We start from the raw sequence: 13,224 nt of genomic DNA, 5'->3' as shown, positions 1-13,224 counted from the left end.
TTAAATGTGCAAAAGTCTAGTATAATAATAAATCAGTAGAATGATAGCTGCTGAATTAGAATTAATGAGTGTTGGCCGCAGGGACAGTTGTGTCTCGTTGGCAACAACCTTAATTATGACAATTTCCTTAATTATCTGCTGCTTTCTTTGCTTCCGCCACTTGCATTTCGCAAGGTGACCCTTATTTGCTGTCGAAATGCGACCAGCCTGCAGTCCGGGCAGTGAGTGATGGTATTAGTTTTCCTTTTGATCGAGAGGAGGCAGTCTGCTTACGGCAGGGACACCACTAATTGCAGGCCCTGTGTATTGTGAAGGTCATGGGGGCCCACCCCCTTATTAGTCACCCAAGATGACTCGCTCCAAAACCGACTGCTGCTTTCTAGTGAGCGTTTACTCTAATTGATGGAGTTTTAAGGCCTGTTGAGTATCAACATCATGTGCACAAAGTTGCTTCAGGCTTGAAAATAATTGTATTTTCTTTATGACTACTCGATAAGTTCCTTATTATTAAAAAATAGATTTGCTCAGTTTTTTTGTGACAGTTTAGTAAACATTCTTTGGATACACAATGCAGCTGAGGTTCTATCAGCTACCACAGGGTGGCTCCAAAGGTCAAAAAATGCTGTAATTATACTTTGTATTTACTGAGGAAGAGTCAGTTTATTTATATTGTGAAATAGAACCATTCATCCATTTCGTACCGCTTGTCCCTTTCGGGGTTGCGGGGGTGCTGGAGCCTATTCCAGCTGCACTCGGGCGAAAGGCAAGGTACACCCTGCTCAAGTTGCCACCTCATCACAGGGCCAATGCATAGACAAACAACCATAGACAATCGGGAAAAAAAAAATACTGCTGTCAAATTTTTTTTTTTTTTTTCATTAAATTATTTGCACTTTTTAATTTGGATTAAAGAAGAGTCAGTTTGTTATTTTTATTGTGAAATAAAACCATATAACAATAAATAGAAATATCGCTGTCAAATTATACATTTTATTACATGTACATTACATTTTAATACAAGTTATTTCCAGTTTTGAATTTGGATTAATAATAATAATAATAATACCTGGGATTTATATAGCGCTTTTTCTAAGTACCCAAAGTCGCTTTACATGTTAAAAATTATTTAACTATTAACTATGATTACTTTCTTGCATAACTTAAATTAAGTTTAAAAAAGGCCCCAACATTTAGACACAAATGTAATTTTATCATCAGAATGTCATCCAGAAACTTCTTTTAAAAATGTTTTACTTGAATGCACGCCATTTATTTCTTCAAAACTTAGTAACAGTTTTATTCAAAATACAGTCAGGGTGTATTGAAGAATGATATTTGCATACCAGTCAGAGTCTTCTCACTCATATTTGCACTGACACACACACACACACACACACACACACACACACACACACACACACACACACACACACACACACACACACACACACACACACACACACACACACACACACACACACACACACACACACACACACACACACACACACACACACACACACACACACACACACACACACACACACACACACACACACACACACACACACACACACACACACACACACACACACACACACACACACACACAACCCTAGCCCATTGATCAGATCACCGACAGTATAATAACCTATGCCCCTTTTCAAGCAACCATTAAGGTAAAGGAGCAATTATATGATTTTACACAAAATATGTGTATATACATGAATAATACATTTATTTTTTTGTAATTAATGACATTAATTAACTCTTTATTTTTGACCGCGCTAAGAAAAATGCAAGCTCATCATGCAGGCCTCGCCAATGTGAACGTGAAAATATGCTCCCTGAAAGAATGTAAATTCATAGACTAAAACATGTCACACAAATTAGTGGGCTTGTAATAAGAATAGTCTTTGATGCAAGTCAAAATAATCTTCTGTTGACCATTTAACACTTAGAGCAATAGTTACCAAACTTTCACAGTCCCAAACCTCTTTAGATATTTTGTCATGGTCTGTCATGACTGTTTTGGACTTTTATTGTATTTAGTGCGTGTGCCTCACAATACGAAGGTCCTGGGTTCGATCCTGCGCTCGGGATTTTTCTGTGTGGAGTTTGCATGTTCTCCCCGTGACTGCGTGGGTTCCCTCCGGGTAGTCCGGCTTCCTCCCACCTCCAAAGACATGCACCTGGGGATAGGTTGATTGGCAACACTAAATTGACCCCAGTGTGTGAATGTGAGTGTGAATGTTGTCTGTCTCTCTGTGTTGGCCCTGCGATGAAGTGGCGACTTGTCCAGGATGTACCCCGCCTTCCGCTCGAATGCAGCTGAGATAGGCTCCAGCACCCCCGCAACCCCGAATGGGACAAGCAGTAGAACATGGATGGATGGATTGTATTTTCCTGTGTTTTGTAATTGTTCCTGTTTGCGCTCTTATTTCTTAGTTCTACTTCCTTTTTTGGCATGTCAGGCGGTGACTTTGCCCCTCCTCACAGGTTCCTGGTTAGCAAATAGGAAGCTTACCTGTTCCCAATTGCCAATCAGGAAGGTTTATCTTCCAGCGCTGGTTCGTTTTTTTGTACATGCTGCATTGTACATTCTGTTTGTGTGTTTTTGCTATTTTGCCTTGCCTTGGCAAATATTTTTCTGTGTTGTTCCACTGTTGCGGCCACACTAGTGCTTCCTGACTTCCCTTATAAAAGGACTTTTACCTGCATGTCACTATAATACCTGGGATTTATATAGCGCTTTTCTAAGTACCCAAAGTCGCTTTACATGTTAAAAACCCATCATTCATTCACACCTGGTGGTGGTAAGCTACTTTCGTAGCCACAGCTGCCCTGGGGTAGACTGACGGAAGCGTGGCTGCCAATTTGCGCCTACGGCCCCTCCGACCACCACCTATCATTCATTCACCGGTGTGAGCGGCACCGGGGGCAAGGGTGAAGTGTCCTGCCCAAGGACACAACGGCATGGTAAGAGGCGGGGAGCGAACCTGCAACCCTCAGGTTTCTGACACGGGCGCTCTACCCACTACGCCACGCCGCCCCAATATATACCTCTCTCTGCATTCTGGGGACACACCAACAATGCCAAGTCGCACCATGACATATTTGATACATCACTTCAAAAAATCATAAACCTGTAAGCACACACAACATCTTACTCTCAATTATTTATTATCGGTTTGGTATATTTAATTAGTTAGTACAACATGATTTCATTTATTTTTGGGAAAAAGTAAATCTTTACAAACGAACATGTCCTCCCTTTTTTGACCCTTCATGAATTTAAAAAATAAAATACAGACTATAAAACGCAAATGAACGCAAAATATTTTGTATAATGTTGACGTTGCTTGGGAACACTGAAAAAATTAGCAATCAAATAGTGGGTGAGTGACCGTCCCAGGATTAAGATGATTTTACACAAAATATGTGGATTCTAAATATGAACATAAGCATACGGCAAGACATTATAAACAAGCCATATTTATGGCAACATTTCCTTCATATAGTTTCGAAGATTCCCTGCCGTCTTCCTAACAATCTAGTCAAAGCTGGTGAGGAAAGGGGCCAGCCAGTGACTTTGGTGAATTAAAGATTTTAAAATCAAACATTCTTCCCCTCCGTGGTTTAATTTTTAGGTGGAACAACTGCGTCTGTCTACAACAGGGAGAGACGTTTCCTCCTTGTCCACCCCCAATCAGTTAATCAATTCAAATGTATTTACATCGTCCTTATTCACCAGTGTCTCAAAGAGCTTCACAAACTCACAACAACATCCTCTGATCTAAACCCACATCCGGGCCAAGAAAAACTCAAAAGACCCCAGTTGAGGAAAAAGAAGAAACCGTGTGAACGGAGCGCAGATGTAAGGACAGAGTATCTGCAGGTCATTAAAAAGCAATAATAATAATAATTTTAATAATTATTAAATGGATTTTGCGAAAATAAGGCCTTAATTGGCAAAGAATCAAACACAATGTTCAAATCACAAAATTTTTTAGGCGTGGCCCGATAGTCAATAGGTCAACTTATTGAACGATAAATGAAAATGAACTTGATAAATTTGTTCAATAAATTTCTACAACTTTGTTTCTTTTCTTTGTCTCTGCCTTTCAAACTGGATGCAAGCAGTCTCACACTGTACATCGCTCTCAGTACCTGAGCATGTTTATTTGACAGTAAAATAAAATGAGCACGTTGAAGCCTTTTGTGAGTCATTCACAGTCTTTGTTTTGGTATGAGCAGGCGGGACTGCGAGCTTGCACACAGAATACGCTAGTTGCGACTCGCTAGTGAGAAGCACTGCTACGTGACAAAAGTTTGGAGGAAAAAGATGATTATCAAGCCAATTGTCCCTTTATGAGAATAATTCATCTTCAAACTGAATGAGCAACATGGTCTTTCCCGTCAATATCCAGCTCATTCAAGAATTGTAAAATTAGTTTTTTTATGTTTCACTTTATCAAATGCTTTGGAATAGTCTATAAAACAGGTATACATCCCCTTGCACTTTTATTGATCTTCCCATTAACATACGGAGTGTTAATATAGCATTTATGGTTCCCTTGTCTAAAGGAAATCTGAATTGCGTGGTCGAAAGCTCTATATGTATCTAATTCCTTGCTCTTGCCGTCAGTACTCCAAGAAAAAAAATTCTGGTATGACTCACAAGGCTTATCATTCTATGTTGATCACAGTCTGTGGCTACTGTGTTTTTTGGCAGAGAAATTAAAATATATATATTTTTATATATATAAATGGAATTTGCCCGTCGTCGTAAATGATGTTTAATAATTTTGTCAACTCTGATGTTCCAATTTCTTGGAGTGCTTGTATGACTTCAATAACTTTATAAGCCTATGCAGTTTGTTATAGTCACTTTTGTTTTGTTTTGATACTCTCTGTGTGTCCATTAAATACAGATTTTCTTGAGTCATCCATTTATTGAGGAACAAGTTTCTCCTGGTTTGCATCTTTTACATTTGTCTTCTGCATTTGTAAATGTGTGTAACATTTTAAATTTGTTTGACATTGATACATAGCGAAATCATTTAAAACATCTTGGTCTTTTTTAAATATTTGGCACTGCAATTTTGGAGTTCTTTTATATTTTTGGATGTTTTTGAGTCTCACTTTCGTGACTGCTCTAACCTGACTGATCACAACCACTGTCCACCCTTGACATGGACTTTGAATCTAGGGTTGAGTTTTTGAACCGCTCTTCAATTAATTTGAAATCTGTTTGGTTTCTAACTTTATCACCGGGGCTGTTCCATGACCAGCATCTCCTTGGATGGTTCTGAAACCAAGTGTTGGTGATGATACATTTTTTCTTTTAAATTTTGTCAAATGTTATGCTTTTGGCTATTTATAATAAGGATATGCAGTAAGACATGGGCTTTACATTTGTTTTAGGTTGCATTGAAAAGCATTATATTAGATTTGCTGATACCTACAGAAACCCTGAGCGACCCCCCCCTGCCAGGGTGATCGGCTGCAATGGATGTTGAGTGGTTATAATTATTGAATTGTAAGATAATTAGATATTGTGGGAGTCAGTCCATCGGGAAGCCAACAGATAGTCATTGGGGGATCTAAATCCAGGCTCAGCCAGGTCAGCTACACAGGGACGTCCACAGCTGGCGGCTGCTATCAGGAGTTATCCGCCTAGCTTCTGGACTTCTGACTCCAAATGTCATCTTACCACAGTGACATTTTGTCTCTTGCAAAAAGAAGCAAGCTCATCATTTTTGACCGACAGGGAAGCAACAAGTGGCTGGCCAACTAGGTGTTCCTTATTTGTTTTTTCAGGGAGCTGGCAATTAACAGAGTTATGATTTAGATTTAGATTTTAGATTTAGATTTATTGGTCCCCTTGGGGAAATTCATTGTCACTGCCGTACATTTGAACAATAGACATTACACATCACAAAAAATAACAAAAAGACATCATACATGACCAACACACATTTACAGGCTTGTCAGACAGGTCGGCCGGGCCTGCTGTTAAGGGCGGCTATAGCTGCAGGGATAAGGCTTTTCTTGAGGCGAGCCCTCCGGAATTTGATAGTTCTGTACCTGCGTCACATCAAGCTGTGTGCGTTAGGAGTTATCCTACACACATATTTTGTAGAAATGTAGTCGTCATGGCAAGTGAACATAAGCATTAACAGGAGAAAGACACAGCTGTTTGATGAATTGCATGATGTTCTCGCTCGCCTGTCTCTGTCAGAATACATCAATCGGTTGGACAAGCCATCACTTCAAGGTGCCTTGGCTTGTTCCCTGCCGAGTTCTGGTTGTCACCCCCCTGCCCTACGTTCCTGTTGCACACTGCAGGAAGAGAAGCATTAAGCCATGCTTGAGAAATCTCTTCATCTGCGTGTGGCATGCTCTATCCCTTTGTAGTGTTCATAACCGAATACTTTAAAAGCAACATGTGGGCAGCAGGATATCGACCTTTTCAACACATGCATCTTAAGTAGAGGACTACTGATAAGCAGCAGCACTCCAAACTATTGGATGGAAGACACATCTGAGGGGACTCACATGCTGCTGTGCACCAGTAGTACATGTTAATTTCTGAATTCTTTCAATTGAAAATTGCCCCAAGTGTTTCCGAAAGAGCAGCAATCAATTTGTGGTGGAAGGGGTGTGGCGCCTAAATTACATAATCCAGGGTGCCCATTAGGTCGATCGCCAGCTACCGGTGCATAGTGGAGGGTGTGTTGGTGTATCGCCAGCCAGGCATTAAAATCATAGACCTAAAATTTAGCGGTCATCAATTTTCACTTTGACGTCACTTGATTAATTTACGGCACCCGAGGATCTCGTGATATGACGCTGGTAAAAAATAAAACGTCTGGCACGAACGCAAGAAGCACTTATTATTTCAACACTCTATCGCCGTACCTGCTGTCAAGACTGTAGAGATTAACCGCACAGTTCCTGTCTTCACAATAAAAGGGCTGCTCCATCCATATAGCGCTAACAAAATATGGGTCTCCCAACAGCCTAAAACAATGCAAGCATATGGCATTTTTCTTTGAGAAAAGCAAAATGCCGCCCAGAATGCTATGACACCAGACGCTCGCTGGCCCACCACTTTGAGCCCTGCATAGTTAACCAGGTGGACGTGACGTCAGGTGAATACAACTATATATATATATGAAGATGTATACATATATATACTGTATATACATATATGAAGATATATACATATATATGTATATACATTTTATATATATATATATATATATATATATATATATATATATATATATATATATATATATATATATATATATATATATATATATATATATACCGTAATTTCCGGACTATAAGCCGCTACTTTTTCCCCTCGTTCTGGTCCCTGCGGCTTATACAAGGGTGCGGCTTATTTACGGCCTGTTCTTCTCCGACACCGACGAAGAGGATTTCGGTGGTTTTAGTACGCAGGAGGAAGACGATGACACAATGATTAAAGACTGACTTTTCATATACCGGTAGGCTGGTTATTTTGATAACGTACAGGTGAGCACTTTGTATTACTTTGCACCGTTGTATTATTTGTACTCTGCACGAATGCTGTTCGCCATGTCAAAGATGTGAAAGTTTGATTGAATGATTGAAAGATTTATTGTTAATAAATGGGACGCTTTGCGTTCCCAAACAGTCATCTCTGTCCCGACAATCCCCTCCGTGGTAGCAGGAACCCCTATATACTACGGTAATTACACATCAAAACCCTGCGGCTTATAGTCGGGTGCGGCTTATATATGGAGCAATCTGTATGTTCCCCTAAATTTAGCTGGTGCGGCTTATAGTCAGGTGCGGCTTATGGTCCGGAAATTACGGTATATATATATATATACTACTGTTCAGAAGTTTGGGGTCACATTGAAATGTCCTTATTTTTTAAGGAAAAGCACTGTACTTTTCAATGAAGATAACTTTAAACTAGTCTTAACTTTAAAGAAATACACTCTATACATTGCTAATGTGGTAAATGACTATTCTAGCTGTAAATGTCTGGTTTTTGGTGCAATATCTACATAGGTGTATAGAGGCCCATTTCCAGCAACTATCACTCCAGTGTTCTAATGGTACAATGTGTTTGCTCATTGGCTCAGAAGGCTAATTGATGATTAGAAAACCCTTGTGCAATCATGTTCACACATCTGAAAACAGTTTAGCTCGTTACAGAAGCTACAAAACTGACCTTCCTTTGAGCAGATTGAGTTTCTGGAGCATCACATTTGTGGGGTCAATTAAACGCTCAAAATGGCCAGAAAAAGAGAACTTTCATCTGAAACTCGACAGTCTATTCTTGTTCTTAGAAATGAAGGCTATTCCACAAAATTGTTTGGGTGACCCCAAACTTTTGAACGGTAGTATATATATATATATATATATATATATATATATATATATATATATATATATATATATATATATATATATATATATATATATATATATATATATATATATATATATATATATATATATATATATATATATATATATATATATTAAGATTAAAGATTAAAGATTAAAGTACCAATGATTGTCACACACACACTAGATGTGGTGAAATTTGTCCTCTGCATTTGTCCCATCCCCTTGGGGAGCAGTTTTGGTGATTTAACCCCCAACTCCAACCCTTTGTTGCTGAGTGCCAAGCAGGGAGGTTACGGGTCCCTCCCATTTTTATAGTCTTTGGTATGACTCGGCTGTGATTTGAACTCCAACCTACCGTACATACAGATATGATTTTATATAATTAATAAGTCTACCCTGGCAGTCCGTGGGTATACCTCAAATTTATTAAAATATGTCCACGGCGCAGACACGCTGCCTCCGCTCCTTACAAGCCTGTGCATATTTCTGGTGTTAATGTGTATGTAAGTGTGTTGTAGTGGTCATTTTTCCCATGGTCTGTGAACACATCGTCGCGGCAGAGAATAAACAAGTGTTGTGTGCCTAGGAGTGAAGCACAGAGGAAATACTTGTTGGAAATGGGCCCGTTGTTAGCATAAAATTGGCCATAAAAGCTAAAAAGAGCAACAGACTTTGTTTTCTTCTGGACGCTACAATACATTATATTACTTTATTTTGTTAGGTGTGGGGGCTAATATAAAGCCCGTACATTAAGGAGAAACCTGAAACGCAGTTAACTCGGAAGTATAGCGTAGCGCTTTAATTTTGAAGCTGGAAAAGTGTGTGATTGGTTTTAGAAAGTGTCTTGACAGGTTTTGATGTTGGATCGACTGTTTGCAAAAAAAACAAAACCTTTCTACACCCTGCAGACCGTCTTTAATTTCTGTTGAGCTTTTATGTCATCTTACTTACTAAAGCAACCACAGTAACAATCTAAATGTTATAGTATCACTGCACCTTAACCGTAATCTGAACACAGAAGTGAAGTACCACCCACCTCTAGAAGATGTGTGCAGCAGGCGTTTACTGCAGGGATGTTGCCTCTTCTCACGGCGAAAAATAGTCCTTTTTTGTCGAGAGAGAAACTTGCCACGGCTTTGAACCTGATATTTCTATAAGGTTGACTTTCCCTTGTCAATTAGTGGTGTTATTAAAATTTATAATTAACGCGTTATCGCGATAACTTTGACAGCCCTAATATATACACACATATATATATATACACACACATATATATATATATATATATATATATATCCATCCATCCATCCATTTTTTACTGTTCCATTCAGAGTCGCGGGGGTGCTAGAGTCTATCTCAGAAGGCGGGGTACACCCTGGACAAGTGGCCACCTCATCGCAGGGCCAACACAGATAGACAGACAACATTCACACACTAGGGGCCAATTTAGTGTTGCCAATCAACCTATCCCCAGGTGCATGTCTTTGGAGGTGGGAGGAAGCCGGAGTACCCGGAGGGAACCCACGCAGTCACGGGGAGAACATGCAAACTCCACACAGAAAGATCCCGAGCTCGGGATGGAACTCAGGACCTTCGTATTGTGAGGCACATGCACTAACCCCTGTTCCACCGTGCTGCCTTATATATATATATATATATATATATATATATATATATATATATATATATATATATATATATATATATATATATATATATATATATATATATATATATATGTATATATATGTATATATATATATATATGTATATATATATATATATGTATATATATGTATATATGTATATATATATGTATATATATATATATATATATATATATATATATATATATATATATATATATGTATATATATATATATATATATATATATATATATATATATATATATATATGTGTATATATATATATATGTATATGTATATATATATATATATATAAATATATATATATATATAAATATATATATATATTGTATGTCATAATAATGATGATAAGAAAGCTAGTTCTTTGATTTATAAATAAGGGTTGGGAGTAAATATGGTTCACTTCTTCCCACTCCTTTTTGGTTATGAAAAAAAACCTAACCATTATGTATTGTTTTCATTTGTTATGTGTTTTCATTGTGAAATATTTGTTTCTATGTCTGTACCTTACTGTAATGTTAACACGATTATTTCCTTTTTGCCATTCTTTTTCTTTTGCTTTTTTTTCAACATGTCCAAAATAAACTACTACTACTAACTTGTACAACATGTAAAGTACAGAATATCAGAAACATTTAATCATGTAGTAAGAGACCTAACACGTTTGACGATCAAAGCACGATCTTAACGATGCACATTTTGTGTTATTAATGCATGAAACTGCTGTCTAAACATGGAAGTATAGTTCCTCTCCTCTAAATGCAAGTGCTCCTACTGTAAAGCAAGAATACAAATTCTGTATTCCTACAAAATAGAAAATCTGGCAAGACACCGACATACTGCAAGTTTTTTTTTTAATTCTCTTTAAAAACATGTTAATATGCTTTTAATTGTCCAGTCATCATCTGTCTAGAGTCCACTTATTAATGACGAAAAATTACATCTTTCTGTTATTAATCGTGATTCATTTTAAGTTACCTATGGACAAAATGTGATTCTTCGTGATTAAATATGTTGTACCCTCTTCTTCGTGTTGACTTCTAGAAGCAGCAGTTCATCTTTTGTTCATTCAGCTTAAAAAAATAGGGTTGTGAATCTTCATGTGTCCAATAATAGTCGTCTTCGTTGTTTGTTACCAAGTCCAAGTCAGCCATGATTAGAACACACACAAGCGTTTTGTTTCCGGAAGTAGGAACACACATTTGTTGTCGGAAGTGTGCTTCTATGGAAACAGAAATCAACGCGCGGAAGAAGTCAGTTGATTAAAATGATCAAAATATTGAACATATTACATATTGTTATGAACGTGTCTGCTACTACATTATATATAGACTTGTGGTGTGTATGCAAAACGTTGATGGAGGGTTTTGAAGTTGTTTTAGAGGGCTTTGAAGGCTACAACGGTGACTCCCAATAGCCGTTCTTGTCTTTCATAATGATAGTGAACAATAGGCAAAATTCTCAAAAAAGTGCAGTTTCCTTTTAAATCGACAATACAGTTTACAAGCTGAAAAAAAAGCAATGCAACGATACAAGCTCAACAATGGCTCTTATGCTGCTAGCTTAAGGCTTACTTGTACATACAATGGACGACCTCATTGACGGAAGTTAGCGTCACACTCATTATAAATTTGTACAATTGTTTAACACATTGATACAATTGACATAAAACGCCAAAATGCATTCAGTCACCAAACGCTGTGGAAATTAATATTGTCCACTAGCTTTTTATCACTAAGTCAATCTGCTGAAAAGACCACTGTTTAAATGGCAACCATTGGCTTTGACATATTTTGTACGCATAATTAAATAATAATTTCACAAATTAATTCCTACTCTGTATTAAATATAAGATACATATAAAACAGATACAACCGTTCTCATTACTCTTAATGCAGAGTCTGCACAGACAGCAAGTTTGTTTTCATTGCCTTGAAAAAACAATGACAAAAAGGAACTTAATATTTGTGATAAAATGCACATAATAGAAATAACCAATTTTTATGTGATTCCAGTTTAATCGTGAAAAGTAAGGTCAGCTTGGAAGATAACATAAGATTATATTTTAGTCCGTTAGGCTCTCTTTTCCCAATTACAGGCATGTGATTTTTCCGTCTAAAGTCGGAATTCCGTCTTTTTTAATCTCGGGGAAAAAAAAAAAAATCTTCCGTTTTTCCGTTTTTTTTCCGACCCTAAATCAAGATTCGAGACGTAGTTTATATTACGCCGTAGTTGATTGGTCGATATGTTCCTTGTGACCAATCAGGACATCTGTTATGAATGATGACGTTAATAACGTCATCATACCGCCATTTTCCATATGTAAACGATGTCGGTTCTCGAGAGAAAGGACGCTTTACGAGTAAAAGCAGTGCCGGCCCAAGCCTCCATGGGGCCCTAAGCAAAATTTGATTTTGGGGCCCTCTATTTCTGCCAATAATATTGATTGTTGATCATTCACACACCTCCTAGAAACTCATTGCGGCTCTGGCAGTGTTGTTTACATTATCCTATTGTCAGCCTGGCATGTCTTTACAAATGACTTGTCATTTATAAAGATATGGGGGTGGCCCAGTTAAGAACATAAATAATACCAATGAATGAACAAATGATGTCCAGAGTGCCACATATGGTTCCTAATCTTAAAATGTAGAAAACATTCAGCTACAAGAGTGGCCTGGGGTTGAACAGTCCAAGTGATAAAGCTTTGTATTTACAGTAAAAGTGTCATCTTGTCTCATCAGTCTTGTACATATTAGTCTTTAATTACTAGTTTATATTTTTAGTTAATTGTTCATATTTAATGTTTACTTTGTACAAAGATAGCGCAGTCTACTGAAGTTAAATTCCATGTGTGTTAAACATAACTGGACAATAAAGCTGATTCTGATTCACTTTTTTATTTTTGGTAACAAAAACCTGAAACAGCAATGTGCAAAAATAATTCGTAGTGCAAGAAAAACAATAAAGTGCAACAATAAAATCACTTAAATATATATAAAAAGGAACAAATTCAATTGTACAAAAAACAACATAATTAAATTAAATATCAAGCAAATACTTAAATAATATTAATGAACAGAGTTACCAGAAACAAGGTAACATAACGGTTTATAAACAAATATAAAGTTACTACAT

General features: G+C 37.3%; 1 protein-coding gene across 1 annotated transcript in view; it reads left to right on the top strand.

The window, feature by feature from the left end:
• Window positions 1-13,224, top strand: part of LOC133650169 (chemokine-like protein TAFA-4) — a 93,189-nt gene that overhangs the window by 7,315 nt on the left and 72,650 nt on the right. The window lies entirely within an intron of this gene.

The sequence above is a fragment of the Entelurus aequoreus genome, linkage group LG01 (assembly GCF_033978785.1).
Source record: "Entelurus aequoreus isolate RoL-2023_Sb linkage group LG01, RoL_Eaeq_v1.1, whole genome shotgun sequence".
NCBI classification, from domain to species: Eukaryota; Metazoa; Chordata; class Actinopteri; order Syngnathiformes; family Syngnathidae; genus Entelurus; species Entelurus aequoreus.
This window is presented reverse-complemented; position numbering and strand designations above follow the sequence as displayed.